General features: G+C 49.2%; 1 pseudogene; it reads right to left on the bottom strand.

Moving 5' to 3' along the window:
- Positions 1 to 700: 700 nt before the first annotated feature.
- On the bottom strand, positions 701 to 1,500 carry LOC141028325 (probable disease resistance protein At5g43730; annotated as a pseudogene).
- Positions 1,501 to 15,642: the final 14,142 nt, after the last annotated feature.

Here is a 15,642-nt window from a genome sequence, read left to right on the forward strand (position 1 = left end):
CGGAGCTGCCGAGAAAGCCAATCATCGTCGTCGTTGTCGACGAGCAGGGGCCACGCATATCGCCATGTCAATGATGCCGCGCCATGTGAGCGGGCCGCCACTTTACACCCACGCCATGCTGTTGCTGTGTAGGTGCACGCCACGCTCTCCGAGGGCTCGGCGACGAGCGGAACAACTCGACATGGCACATGCACATGCCATGGAATGCATGCGTTGGTTGTGTACACAAAAGGGGGTGTGGCTTTGGTTTTGCTTTGCTTGGCTTGGGCTTCACCTTTGCCTTTGGCACCTGCTGCTCCCATCTGTTTCGGTTTATTTTTTGCTGCTATTTTAGTATTTCCTTCTTCTTTTGCTTGCTGTGTACTCGTATGATGGCACGAGATTAGAAGAAAAGTGCGACATGTGTCGCTTTGCCATTTGGCTAGGGTGAGAGGGGACCGGGCCATGCCATGATGCCTATCCGAATCCGATCCATGATGAGCCGAGATGAGCTCATGCATGCTGCGCAGATCGGCAGGCAGTCGGCAACAGAAAAGGAGGAGGTAATAGCACCCGAGGTACCCTAACTTGCACAGAATGTGATGATTTAGTCCCAAACTTGCAAAACTTGATTTTATCATACCCCAACTTGCATCTCATGTGATGATTTAGTCCCAGGCCAATCACAGCTCGACAATTGGCAGCCAGGTGGCTGGACCGGTTAGCGCACGCACTTTTGCACAAAACCCCTGCCGTTTCCTTTAATCAACCCGCACTCACCTCCACCTGAATTAAATCTGTTTCGAATCGAGTTCACGTCCGTTCGAGCTCTATCCCTTGAATAGGCCCCACGCGTGATGATTTTATCTCCAACGTTGTCTCTGAAGAGGCCCCACGCGTCGTCTTCCCCCAGGCGCCCGATCTCGACGACGTTGTCCGCGGCGCACACACGTCCGGGCTCCTAGTGGACACGACGACCTTCTGGCGCCGGCCGCCCTTCCCGAGCGGCGTCGACAGGCCGACCGCCACCAGGTCGACGGGCGCCTCCAGCGGCCCGTCGATCAGCAGCAGGAAGCTTTTGCGCGAGAGTTCCGCGCGGATGAGGCAGGCCCGGCTCCGGTCGTCCGCCGACAACATCACGCCGTAGCTGCAGCCCAGGCGGGTGCAGCAGATGCCGAGCTGCACGTCCGTCACCGACCACCTGCTACCCACCTCCAAATAGAGCACACAGTCGAAGAGGGCGTGGTACGGGCTGGGCTGCCGGAGCGGCGTGAGGAGCGACGTCTTGCCGGCGCCCCACCGGCCCCAGACCCTCAACCGGTCGTCGCCGGGGAGGTCGCTCTCGAGGAAGTCGTGCATTCTGGTGAGGTGGCTGTCCACGCCTCGCAGGTGGCGGCAGGCCGAGCGCAGCCGGTCCAGCTTCGCCGGACAGCCGTGGGCGCGCGCCGCCGCCTCCTCGAGCTTCGTGATGGCCCCTTTGAACGTGATCATGTGGTAGATGATCTTGATTAGGGGCCACATGGTGATACGTACGTACGGGGTTCGACGATCGCGCACGAGAGAACCTCACGCCGCGAGAATCGACTCGACTAGCTATAGCGTACTACAATCTCAGAATATGTAGAATTCGTATCAGGAGGGGATCGTATCCAACGCGGACATGGCTTCAACTTCAACTTGTATCACACATGACTTGAATTGCTCCTGAAGCCCTGATGAGACGAACGCGCGGACGATCTGCCATATTAGGCGCTACTAGCCTGAAGAACTAAAGAGGGGAGAAATTCAATCAAAATCACTTAAAGTAGCACACTTTGTGGGACGATTGCGAGGAATGTAGGGCGAATTAGGATACGTACTTAGGCCAAGCAGAACATGGGGGCTAGGGTTTATACCCGGTGCAAGATGGATGTCTCTTCCCCGTCGGGATCCTGGGCTTTTTATAGCCTTACATTTTGTAGAAAGTAAGAGAAACAGAGACTGAAAATTAAAAAGTGTCACAAGTGCTCTTCTCGTATTTCAAACAGACAGGAAGATCAGCATTAGCCACGATGAAGGGCTGTAGTGCATCGAGGCAACTCAACGAAGCAGTAAGTTGCCGTTAGATGCAGATCCAACAGCTGGGACTGTTTGGTTTCTTCAGCTAAGCAGAACGGAGTGTCGATTTCTTCAAAAATCGAAGGGGATGGGGCCTGACATGTGCTATACTTCAGATTCAGAGGGTTACAGGCTCATCGCATACAGGTAAAGAATCGCATTTCCTTTTTAATTTTGACATCAGAACATGGCACCACAACTTCATTCGGGCCAACATACTAACCACGTCAGACAACACGACTACCAAGTACAGCAAACCAACATCACTACATGACTGAATGCATACTGCAAGCCCACAGCACAACAGAGCTTAAGATGACACGATAGGGGCATTCGACTGTCGTTAGATTATGCCTACCAGTCAAACAATGTAACTGAAACAGCGGCAACTAGATTATTCAGGTGGATAGAGCTCGAACGGACGTGAACTCGATACAGATTTAATTCAGGTGCAGGTGAGTGCGGGTTGATTAAAGGAAACGATAGGGGGTTTTGTGCAAAAGTGCGTGCGCCGACCGGTCCAGCCACCTGGCTGCCAATTGTCGAGCTGTGATTGGCCTGGGACTAAATCATCACATGAGATGCAAGTTGGGGTATGATGGAGTCAAGTTTTACAAGTTTGAAACTAAATCATCATATTCTGTGCAAGTTATGGTACCTCGGTGCTATTAGCTCCTAAAGGAGGTACACTATACGAGAGAGTAGTTGATGATGCAGTCAGTGAGGCTGCCTTTACAAACCAAGAGCGCAGCTTTCCGGATGGATGGCGTAAACAATTTTTTATCCGTGACGCTACTCCACACCCTGACACCCCCAGCCTTCGACGCATACGTCTGCCGGGGAGCGGGTGACGCAGGGCGAGGGACATGTGTCGTCACGTCGGCGGGCCTCCGACGGATAGGTTTCTTTATCGCTGGCCAGCTGCAATCATTGGGCACACCCGCACAGGCACAGCACAGGGGACCATGGGCTCCTTCTTGCATCTGCATCTTGCGCTGCAGCAGCGCGGGTCACAATCCGACTCGTCGTGGTCGTTGGTCAACACAGTTAGTAGATCGCACTACCGATGGTGCGGCAGAAAGGCAGGGCAGGGACGGTGTACTGCACAATGTGCAGGTTTTTGGTGGCGGCACGCGCATCGCCCCGAGGCAGGGCAGGTGCGCCGCGCGCGTCAGGTGCATGGGGTTCCGGAACGAGTCCGGGTTCGAGATTGCGTCGTCGAAAATTGCCACCCCGGTCGAATCAGACGGCGTCACTTCAGTAGTCCGCTTGGTTCGGCCTGAATATTGAGGGCATGTGAATGCATAGCTTCAGAGTGCAAAATCTCGTGTTTTGACCTTTTTGGATAAGTTAGTTCGAGATTTGACCCTCGTTTGCAAAAATATCGGGATCTGGCCATTTTTCTATCGTCAAGGGGCATGGCGGTAGGGTATAACAGTCTATAGCCGAGGTCCCTGGTGGTAAGGTTGCATGCCCTACCGCAAAAAAATTCTAAGTTTTATACACAATGCATGTGTGCACCTACCATCGGGCATCTTGGCGGTAGGGTTACACATGCGACCGCCATCCCCTGTGGCAGTAGGAATGCGTTGCGCTGACGTGGTCAAGTTCCTTACTGCCAGGGGCTTTGGCGATAGGCTGCTATTCCCTACCGCCATATCCCTTGGCGGTAGGAAAAGGGTCAGGTTCCGAAATTTTTGCAAATTAAGGTCAGATCTCGAACAACTTCTCAAAAGGATCAAAACACGAAATTTAGCCGCTCCAGGGTAATGCCTCGTATGTCATGTAGGATCAGATCATAGAAAAAATAGCTTCGGATGGGGAAGCAGAATCCTTTGTAGGAGGCGGGTATTTGGGGAGAAAAAATATGGCCGGTGAATAAAGTTGAAGTGCAAAGTAGGGATCCATGTGTAGCGAGAGTGATTTTCTGTTTATTTGATGAGACGCATTAGTAGTAGCTTGCATTGGGAAAAAAAGTCAATATAAATACCTCAAATTACTTTTTATTATGGGACATCTGTATCCATATGTCACCATTATACATGTCCTGATAGGATAAGATACTTATTTTTTTAATAGTTATCACTCAAATCATGTCACACATGTGGTAAGCAATTTAAGCAATTCTTTTTGAAAAGAACACTTATCACTCAAGTAGTCTGCTTGGTTAGGCGAGAATATCAGGTACTCCCACCTTTTGGGTGCTCCCGGTGCACCGATGCCGAAAAACATTCTTAAGATATTCAAAAAATTCTGAAAAAATCTTAGCACATTGACACAACATAGATGTATCTTGTCATAAAATTTCAAATCAAAATTTAAAACATTGCTCGAGATACAAAAATGACAAATTTGACAGTAAATAGTACATAACATAAGTTGGGATTTAGATTTGGCCCATTATGACAATGATGTCAAATTTGGCATTTTTGTATCTCGAGCAATTTTCAAATTTTGTGACAACATACATCGATGTTGTGTGACTATGCTAAATTTTTTTGAGAATTTTTCAAACATTTAAAAAATGTATTTCAGCATCGGTGCACCGGAAGCACCCAAGGGGTGGGAGTAGTCCTGGCCATCTCACGCCCGGCCCTATCAGCCCACCCAGGCCCGGCCCTAAAATCCAGGGCCTAGGCCCGATGGGCTTGCCCGTGGGCCGGGCTTGGGCTTGAGTTTTGAGCCCACCAGCAGGGCCTGGACAGGCTTGGGCTTGGCATATTGGCATTTTAAGGAAGAGTCTTGGCCCACGGCCCTAAGCCCTAAGGGCTTTTCAGGGCTTTTTACCAGATGAGCCGGGCTTGGGCTTGAAAAGTAGGCCCGATGGTAGGGCCTGGGAGGGCCTGGGCCTCAGTTTTCTGCCGTGGGCTTTTTCAGGCCCGGCCCAAGCCTGGCCCGGCCCGGCCCATGGCCAGATATAGGTGGGAGTACCTGATATTTTCCCGCTTGGTTAGGCCCGAATACTGATAGGACGAGAAAACCAAACACCTCCTATACAGCGCTCGTGGCGCCAACTTTTTTTAGTGGCGCTCACCCTGGTAGGTGCATGGGCCGGCCCAACAAACCACGAGCAAAGCAGTGTGAGTTAGTGTAAAAATAAAAAGAACGCGTTGCCACTGAGGCAGTGACTCCTTAACCAGGTGACCGTTGACAACCCCTCGAATAAAAAAGCTGACCATTCACAAGTGGACCAGTTGACCATTAACCTGAAATAGTTCATAAATCTGAAAAAGTTCATAAATGTGGATATTTCACTAAACTATTTTTCTGTGAATTTGAGAAAGTTCACAAAGTTTTAAAATAATTCTGTAAATTAAGAAATGTTCGCAAAAATAAAAAGCTTACGAATTTGAAAAAAATTCACAATTGTTTCAAAAAATGTTCACAGGTTTGAAAAGTTCACAAATTTAAAATGCTTGTGAATTTTTAAAACTTTGCAAATTTGAAATTTTTATCGATTTTTTAAAAAGTGCATGGATTTGATAAGGTTCATGGATTTTGAAAAACAAGTTACTGAATAAGTATAAAGGAAAAAACAAAAAAAAAGCAAAGAATGCATTAAAAACCAGTGAAAAATATATTAAAACAAGCACAGAAAACCGACAATGCCTTATAAAAGGTTCCAAAACCGGTGGAGGCGGTGATAACGGGCCACTGGCTCACCTAAACTACCAAATGAGTGACCTGCGCCCCATAACATTTGCACTTTATTTGGTGGCTAAAGCGCCAAACGGGATTCAGGAGAAAACCAGCAAGGCAAGCCACTCCCATAAGTAAAAGAACACTTGAGGGCTCTGAGAACTTGATGGGGCTAAGCTCCACCGAGCTATTGTTCCCTCAGCTTTACATTGCGTCATTCTTTAGAGCCCCTATTGGATGCCCACGTACGTCCAATGGTCAAGCTTTCACGCTGAAGCTGCCCAACTAGGCTGGCCCATTCTAGTTCAAAAAGTGAAAAAAAGATCCTAAAATGTGAGCATTTGAGGGAGGATTGAACATGGGACCTTTCCGTTTCGAGGGCATGTGGAATGTCACTCGAGCTGATGGTGTTTGGTGACTAAATGGCAGCACCCGACGCTAATAACTAGCATCAAAAGCAACACAATTCAAAAAAATAGGAACAATTTTATAAAAAATGAATTTAAATACACACACTAAACTTTCTAAAGTATACGGTGAACATTTCTCAAATACACAATGATCGGTTTTAAATATAAGGTGAACTTTTTTCTAATGCACACTGGGAACTTTTCAATGAACAATTTTTGAAATTATGACTACATTTTGAATTCCAACAAATTTCTTGAATTGTGAACAAAATAGTAAAACATAATGCTTTTTTTTTTGCAAAAATGTGGACATGTTTTGAATGCTGAACTTTTTTTCAATTTTGAACAAATTTATTAAAAAGTGAACTAAATTTGAAAACAAGTACGAATTGTTTAAAAAATGTCAAGTCAACAAATTTTCTAAGTTGTGAACAAAATTTTAAAATGTGAACAGTTTTCTAAGAAAATATCAACAGTTTCTGAAAATTGCAAACAATTTTGAAAACCATTAACAGTTTTCGTAAAATGCAAACATTTTTTTAAATCGTGAACAATTTTTGAAATCCTGAATAAAATAAGGAATTTAAAAAAAATAGAAGAGGAAAACAAGAAAGAAAAAAAGAAACGAAAACAATAAATTAAAAATAGAAACAAAGACATCAAAAAAAAGCAAAGAAAAGAAAAACTAACAAAAACAACAAAGCAAACGGAAAACAAACGACAAAATATGAAGACCGAAAAAACCTATAAAAGAGAAGCAGAAAAAAGCAGTGTTCCTCACACTACTTTGATGCTCCAAATGTGTTGGCCCGTCTGGTGCCGCTCGCACGCTTCAACAAAACCGCATCAGTTGGACTCACGCGGGAGTCAAATAGGAGACCTCCTAAGGCCTTGTAAAATGCAGAGCACTTTGGAAGGTGATGAGGACATAGACCTGGGGTAGGGTAATAGGCCTGACCTATACCTCCTACCTAAGGTCCTTGTACTAGAAGCAAAGAGGTTCAGGAGTAAATAGAGGGGACCCAATAAAGGTGTCGAGTGCAATCCAGTCGACCTACCATTCACTTGGAGACCCCCCTTGTTTATGTCACTCGACCACTAAACCACTCGACGTGCAGAAGACCTAAAGCCACTCCGCGTAGCAACGGTCGGGCATTTACTCTTAAGACTTAATAGTCATTTATATTACTTTACTACAGACGTTACCTGTAACGTTCCTTCTTTATGAACATTGAACTTGTAACGTGGGCTGGCTGGGGTCCTGGCGCACTCTATATAAGCCACCCCCTCCACTGGCACAAGGGTTCGCACCCCCTGTAACACACATGCATATAATCCAGTCGACCGCCTCCGGGCTCCGAGACGTAGGGTTGTTACTTCCTCCGAGAAGGGCCTGAACTCGTAAAACTCGTGCGTACAGCTTCTCCATAGCTAGGATCTTGCATTTACATCCCTACCCCCATTCTACTGTCAGACTTAGAACCACGACAGTTGGCGCCCACCGTGGGGCAGGTGTTTTAGCGACTTGTTGGAGAAGTTGCAATTTTTCCGATCCCCATCAGCATGGTTTCAGACGGAGGATTGACCGAGGGCCGCGAGATCCATCTCGGCGTGCTCGTGTTCGTCGCCGACGACTCCGCTTGGCTCCAAGAGGCTCCACTCGACGTCGAGGCGCTCCCCGTCCGCGGGGCAACGCACTTTCGCGCGTGCGTCCGCGGCGTCCTCCTGCGGCAGCCGTCGACCCAGTATCGGTCAGCTCCTGTGGCACCTTCACTCCCTGTAGCCCGCCGGCACAAGCGTTCCGGTCGGTCGAGGCTCCAGCGGTGGGTGAGGCACGCGGTGGCTCGCCAGTCGGCCACCCCTCAAGTCACGGCGATCGAGCCCGACGAAACTCTCTACGGCCTGTTCGACTGGCTCCGTTGAGACCGCATCCGAGTGCGACAACAGTGACCCTGCGGCGGAAGTCCTGATGGTCAACGGACCGCTCAGTCCTCCTGGCTTCCCCCGCGTCGACGATGGTGATGGCGGAGGCGATTCGTCGCGTGCCCACGAGGAGTACCGCCCTGAGCCCCTCTCTTCACAGCAGAGGGAAGAGCTTCGCCGCCGTAACATTGATGCACTTCACACTCCTATCGTTGGAGAAACCCCCGAGGCCCGGGCCTTGGAAGAGGTGCGCCTGGCCAACTTGGCTGAGCGCACCCGACTGGAGAATCTCCAACACGCACTCGACGAGCATGCTCGGCAGCGAGTTCCAGAATCCAGTCAACTCTTTCCGCCTCCAACCCAGGTATATCGAACTCCGATCCAGAATCTCACGGCTGCTGCCCGAATAGCAGAGTCGATTCAGCCTTCCCAGTCGGAGGCTGGTAGGGGTTTGATGCAGATCCGGGCTTTGCTCCGGGCGGCGGGGGAGCAGAACACAGCAGTGTCACAGTCTCGGAATAGGATTCATAGTAGATCTGTGATGGCAGATACAGTTCAGTCGGCTCACAGCCCGAGATCGCCTCCAAGGCGTGAGGGACGTGGAGATCGACAAGATCAGTACAGGAACCGTGAGCAGTATGATCGTCGTCGAGTACCCACGCCTCCCCCAAGGAGTGGGTCATACGCGCCTCGGCAACACGATGACAGACGCCCCCACAGTGGTGGGCGAAGGATTCCAGTTGACCCCCGGGAGCCGGGCTTTGACGCGAGATCCATTCTCGTTCAAGGTCTGGTTGACAGGAACAGAGCACACAGAGATGGCCACGATAGAGATTACCCGACCGACAGCAGGGTGCATGTTTCAGGTCCCTAGTGCTTCAGCAGAGCCATCAGAGCAGCAGTGATTCCTCCCAATTTCAGGTTGGCGACTGGAGTCAGCAAGTTCACTGGTGAGTCCAAGCCTGACACTTGGCTTGAGGACTACCGAGTGGCTGTGCAGATTGGTGGTGGTAATGATGAAGTGGCCTTGAAGCACCTTCCTCTGATGTTAGAGGGCTCGGCCAGAGCGTGGTTGAATCAGCTAGCACATGGCAGTATTTATAGCTGGGAAGAGCTCGCTCGGGTGTTTGTCAGAACATTTGAAGGTACATGCAAATGACCAGCAGGGCTGACAGAGCTACAGTCTTGCGTACAGAAGTCGAATGAAACTTTGAGAGATTATATCCAGAGATGGATCACATTGCACCACACGGTGGAGAATGTGTCTGATCACCAAGCAGTTTGTGCCTTCAAGGAAGGCGTCAAGTATCGGGAATTGAATCTGAAGTTCGGTCGGACCGGAGATATGTCTCTGAGTCGAATGATGGAAATTGCCACCAAGTATGCTAATGGTGAAGAGGAGGATCGGCTCCGGAGTGGCAAGCACAAAACAGTCGCCCACGAAACCGGGGGAGGGAACTCCAGTCGGAAGCAGAAGCGCAAAGCCGAGCCAGTTGCTCCCGGAGAAGCCTTAGCCGTGAATCAAGGAAAGTTCAAGGGGAAGCCCAAAGGGCCATGGAACCCCAAGAAGGTAAAAGATCAAGATGGAAATGATGTGTTGGATTTACCGTGCCACATTCACACCAAAAAAGACGAGGAGGGTAATCTCATTTACCCGAAGCATACCACTCGACAATGTCGGCTCCTAATCCAGCAATTCCGAGAGAAACAACCCAAAGAGAAGGAGAAAGAATCAGACAAGGTTGAGGATAAGGAAGAAGACGATGATGGTTACCCCCACGTCAATTCAACTCTGATGATTTTTGCTGATGTTGAGAGCAAAAGTCGTCTGAAAGTCATCAACAGAGAAGTGAACATGGTCGCCCCAACGACGCCTAGTTATTTGAAGTGGTCTCAGACTGGCATTACACTCAACCAGTCTGATCACCCAACACACATAGCCACCCCTGGGAGGCAAGCGTTGGTGGTCGACCCAGTCGTCGAAGGCACTCGGTTGACTAAGGTTCTGATGGATGGTGGCAGTGGCTTGAATATACTGTATGCGGAGACCTTGAAAGGAATGGGCATTCCGATGTCCAGACTCAGTGAAAGCAATATGAGTTTCCATGGAGTTATTCCTGGCAAGAAGGCTGAATCACTCGGCCAGATCGCCCTTGATGTGGTTTTCGGTGATTCCAAGAATTACCGCAAAGAAAAGTTGACGTTTGAAGTCGTCGATTTCCAGAGTGCTTATCATGCTATTCTGGGCAGGCCGGCTTATGCACGTTTTATGGCTCGACCATGCTACGTGTACCTCAAATTGAAGATGCCTGGTCCCAAAGGAGTGATCACTATCACTGGCAATCGGAAGAAGGCAGAAGAGTGCTTCCAGAAGGGCTCAAAGATCGCCAATGCACAAATGGCAGTAGTGGAATTGCAGGAGTATCAAAAGAATGCAGATCCGAGTGATTTGTTGCGAGCAAAGAAGCCTGCCACGGATTCAGCATTTCAATCGTCTGGTGAAACGAAGCCGATTCATATTCACCCGACCGATCCCAATGCTGCTCCGACTCACATTTCGACAACGCTCGACTCCAAATAGGAAGAAGCGCTCATCCAGTTCCTCCGTGAGAACTGGGACATCTTTGCATGGAAACCTTCTGACATGCCGGGTGTTCCCAGGGGGCTGGCTGAGCACCGTTTGCGAGTCGACCCAAAAGTGAAACCAGTCAAAGAACATCTTCGACGGTCCGCCGTACAGAAGAGAAAAGCGATCGGTGAAGAAGTAGCTCGGCTCCTAGGAGCTGAGTTTATCGAGAGATTTACCACTCCGAGTGGCTAGCCAATGTTGTCATGGTCCCCAAGAAGGACGACTCACTTCGCATGTGCATTGACTTCAAGCATATCAATCGGGCCTGCCCGAAAGATCACTTTCCTCTACCCCGCATCGATCAAATAGTCGACTCGACTGCAGGGTGTGAGCGCTTGTCCTTTTTGGACGCTTATTCCGGGTATCATCAGATCCGACTGTATGGACCCGATGAGATAAAAACAGCTTTCATCACTCCATTTGGGTGCTTCTGTTATGTCACCATGCCATTAGGCCTGAAGAATGCTGGAGCCACATTCATGAGGATGATTCAGAAGTGTTTACTCACTCAAATCAGTCGGAATGTGGAAGCATACATGGATGACATTGTGGTCAAGTCACGTAAAGGTTCCGACCTGCTGGCTGACCTTGCTGAAACCTTTGCCAACCTCAGAAGGTATGATATCAAGCTCAATCCATCAAAGTGCACATTCGGAGTTCCGGGTGGAAAATTACTTGGTTTTCTCGTTTCTGAATGAGGGATCAACGCTAACCCAGAGAAAGTTGGTGCCATTCTCCGAATGAAACGCCCTGTGCGTGTGCACGATGTTCAGAAGCTTACATGTTGTTTGGCCGCCTTAAGTCGATTCCTTTCTCGCCTTAGTGAAAAGGCATTGCCTCTTTACCGACTGATGAAGAAGTCTGATAAGTTCGAGTGGACTCCTGAAGCTGATGCAGCATTTGCAGAGCTCAAAGCCCTGCTTTCCACCCAGCCGGTGCTTGCTGCCCCAATCAGCAAAGAGCCTTTACTGCTTTACATTGCAGCCACTGGACAAGTCGTCAGTACAGTACTTACGGTCGAGCGGGAAGAAGAAGGAAAAGCCTATAAAGTTCAGCGCCCAGTATATTATGTTTCTGAAGTTTTGACTCCATCAAAGCAAAGATATCCACATTATCAGAAGCTTGTTTATGGGATTTATATGACCACGAAGAAGGTTGCACATTATTTCTCTGACCACTCCATTATAGTCGTCAGCGATGCTCCATTATCAGAGATTCTGAACAACAGAGATGCAACTGGTCGAGTGGCAAAGTGGGCGATTGAACTTCTTCCCATGGATATTAAGTTTGAGGCAAAGAAAGCTATCAAGTCCCAAGCAATAGCAGATTTCCTCGCTGAGTGGATCGAACAACAACTGCCGACTCAAGTCCACTCAGAGCACTGGACCATGTTCTTTGACGGTTCCAAGATGCTGAATGGTTCCGGTGCTGGGGTGGTACTGGTATCTCCCCGAGGAGACAAGCTCAGATATGTTCTCCAGATTCACTTTGATTCCTCCAATAACGAAGCAGAATATGAAGCACTCTTATATGGGTTACGTATGGCCATCTCACTCGGCGTCCGTCACCTCATGGTCTACGGAGACTCAGATTTGGTAGTCAATCAAGTGATGAAGAAGTGGGACGTCAGAAGCCCAGCTATGACTGGTTACTGCAATGCGGTGAGGAAGTTGGAAAAGAAATTTGAGGGGTTAGAGCTCCATCATATACCCCGACTGAAAAATCAAGCAGTCGATGATTTAGCAAAGATAGGTTCCAAGAGGGAAGCCATTCCCAGCAACGTGTTTTTGGAACACATTCATACACCTTCAGTTCAAGAAGATCCTTTCACTGAAGAGCCCCCGCAGCCTAAGAGCGCCACAGATCCGACTGAAGTCGAAGTCCCAGCCGTGGTCGACCTGATCATGGAGGTTTTGGTCATCACTCCCGATTGGACAATGCCATACATTGCATATATCCTTAGGAAAGAACTCCCAGAGGATGAAGAAGAGGCTCGATAGATCGTCCATCGATCCAAAGCCTTTACTGTGATAAAAGGACAACTGTTTAGGGAAAGTGTGACCAGAGTCAGCCAGAAATGCATCACACCATAAGAAGGTCGAGTGATCCTCAACGACATCCACTCGGGGGCCTGTGGTCACCATGCGTCCTCTCGGACCATTATGGCCAAAGCATACCGAGCCGGATTTTATTGGCCACGAGCAAATGAAATGGCGAAAGATATAGTCGACAAATGTGAAGGCTGCCAGTTTTACTCCAATATGTCCCACAAGCCTGCGTCAGCCCTGAAGACTATTCCACTCGTCTGGCCCTTTGCTGTTTGGGGATTGGATATGGTCGGACCCCTGAGGACTGGTAGGAGCGGTTTCACTCATGTGCTTGTAGCAGTCGACAAGTTTACCAAGTGGATTGAAGCCAAGCCTATCAAGAATCTTGAAGCCAGTACTGCCGTCAGCTTCATCAGAGAATTGACATTCAGATATGGAGTTCCGCACAGCATCATCACCGACAACGGGTCGAACTTCGTTTCTGATGAGTTCAGAGCCTTCTGTGCTTCCCAAGGCACACGAGTCGACTATGCTTCAGTCGCCCACCCCCAGTCGAATGGACAAGCAGAAAGAGCAAATTGCTTGATTCTCAAAGGACTGAAACCCCGACTGATGCGTGATCTCAAGCATGCAGCAGGTGCCTGGGTTGATGAACTTCCATCAGTTCTTTGGGGATTGAGGACAACTCCCAATCGGTCGACTGGTCGAATTCCATTCTTCTTGGTTTATGGAGCTGAAGCTCTTCTACCGAGTGACTTGCTTCACAATGCACCCCGAGTCGAGCTTTTCTCTGAAGATGAAGCAGAACAGGCCCAGCAGGACGCAGTCGATCTTCTAGAGGAGGAAAGAGAGATGGCCTTAATCCGGTCGACCATTTATCAGCAAGACTTGCGTCGATTCCACGCCAGAAACGTGAGGGGTCGAGCCTTTCAAGAGGGGGACTTGGTTCTTCAAGTGGATCAGCAGAAACCACACAAGCTCACCCCTGCTTGGGAAGGTCCCTTCATTGTCACCAGAGTTCTCCACAATGGAGCATACCATCTTTACAATGTTGAGCATCAGAAAGACGAGCCACGAGCTTGGAACGCGGAGCTACTCCGCCCCTTTTATACTTAAGTACTCATTTGGATGAGATGTAATAAGTAATACCTTTGTAGTTTGTTTATCAAAGACAAGAGCTTTACAGTCTTCCTAAATGGTTGTTGTTGCTTTTGTTTGCGTCTGAAATCACCCAGTGGGTGACTTTGTCGCGAATCCGTTTCACCGAAGTTTGAAAAATCCTACCGAGTGGTGAGCAAACCTCTCACTCGGGGGCTTAGCCACGAATCCGTTTCGCCTAAGTGTGTAAAATCCTACCGAGTGATGAGCAAGCCTCTCACTCGGGGGCTTAGCTGCAGTCCAGTACTCGCCTAAGTTTGAAAAATCCTATCGAGTGATGAGCAAGCCTCTCACTCGGGGGCTTAGCTGCAGTCCAGAACTCGCCTAAGTTTGAAAAATCCTACCGAGTGGAGAGCAACCCTCCCACGCGGGGCTTAGCTGCAGTCTAGTACTCGCCTAAGTTTGAAAAATCCGAGTGATGAGAAAGCCTCCCACTCGGGGGCTTAGCTGCAGTCCAGTACTCGCCTAAGTTTGAAAAATCCTACCGAGTGGAGAGCAACCCTCCCACTCGGGGGCTTAGCTGCAGTCCAGTACTCGCCTAAGTTTGAAAAATCCTACCGAGTGAAGAGCAACCCTCCCACTCGGGGGCTTAGCTGCAGTCCAATACTCGCCTAAGTTTGAAAAATCCTACCGAGTGGTGAGCAACCCTCCCACTCGGGGGCTTAGCTGCGGTCCAGTACTCGCCTAAGTTTGAAAAATCCTACCGAGTGAAGAGCAACCCTCCCACTCGGGGGCTTAGCTGCAGTCCAGTACTCGCCTAAGTTTGAAAAATCCTACCGAGTGGTGAGCAACCCTCCCACTCGGGGGCTTAGCTGCGGTCCAGTACTCGCCTAAGTTTGAAAAATCCTACCGAGTGGTGAGCAACCCTCCCACTCGGGGGCTTAGCTGCAGTCCAGTACTCGCCTAAGTTTGTAAAATCCTACCGAGTGGTGAGCAACCCTTCCACTCGGGGGCTTAGCTGTAGTCTAGTGCTCGCCTAAGTTCGGAGCTGCACCACAAGTACAATGTGCGCTCCATCCCCATACGCAAGGACGATGAGGTGCAGGTCGACTACAACCTTCTCCTTCGGAGCTGCGTCACAAGTACAATGTGCGCTCCATCCCTATCCGCAAGGACGACGAGGTGCAGGTCGACTGCAACCTTCTCCTTCGGAGCTGCGCCACAAGTACAATGTGCGCTCCATCCCTATCCGCAAGGACGACGAGGTGCAGGTAGACTGCAACCTTCTCCTTCGGAGCTGCGCCACAATTACAATGTGCGTTCCATCCCTATCCGCAAGGACGACGAGGTACAGGTCGACTGTAACCTTCTCCTTCGGAGCTGCGCCACAAGTACAATGTGTGCTCCCTCCCTATCCGTAAGGACGACGAGGTGTAGGTCGACTGCGACCTTCTCTTTCGGAGCTGTGCCATAAGTACAATAGCTGCATCTCAAGTACAAAGATTATTCCAATTGAAGAGCAAAATCCACTCGAAGGCAAACACAAGCATATTCAGAGATAAACCAAATTCAGATAAATCCTAAAGTTCCGGACGACGGATCAAAAGTATTCGAGCACCAAGCCCGAAGAAGTTTAACGATTACACAATCACTCGGCATTCCGAGGCAAATAAAGGTGGAGCATAATGTTTTTCGGTCACGCGTCAGGAGAAGGACTGGCTGGGTCGCAGAAACTATCAAGGTCTATGTTGTCTGCAATGCGAGTGGCAGCGTCAAGGAAAGTGTCCATGAAGGATTGGAAGGTGTGCCTCTTTGTATT

Source organism: Aegilops tauschii, chromosome 1, assembly GCF_002575655.3.
Source record: "Aegilops tauschii subsp. strangulata cultivar AL8/78 chromosome 1, Aet v6.0, whole genome shotgun sequence".
Lineage (NCBI taxonomy): Eukaryota > Viridiplantae > Streptophyta > Magnoliopsida > Poales > Poaceae > Aegilops > Aegilops tauschii.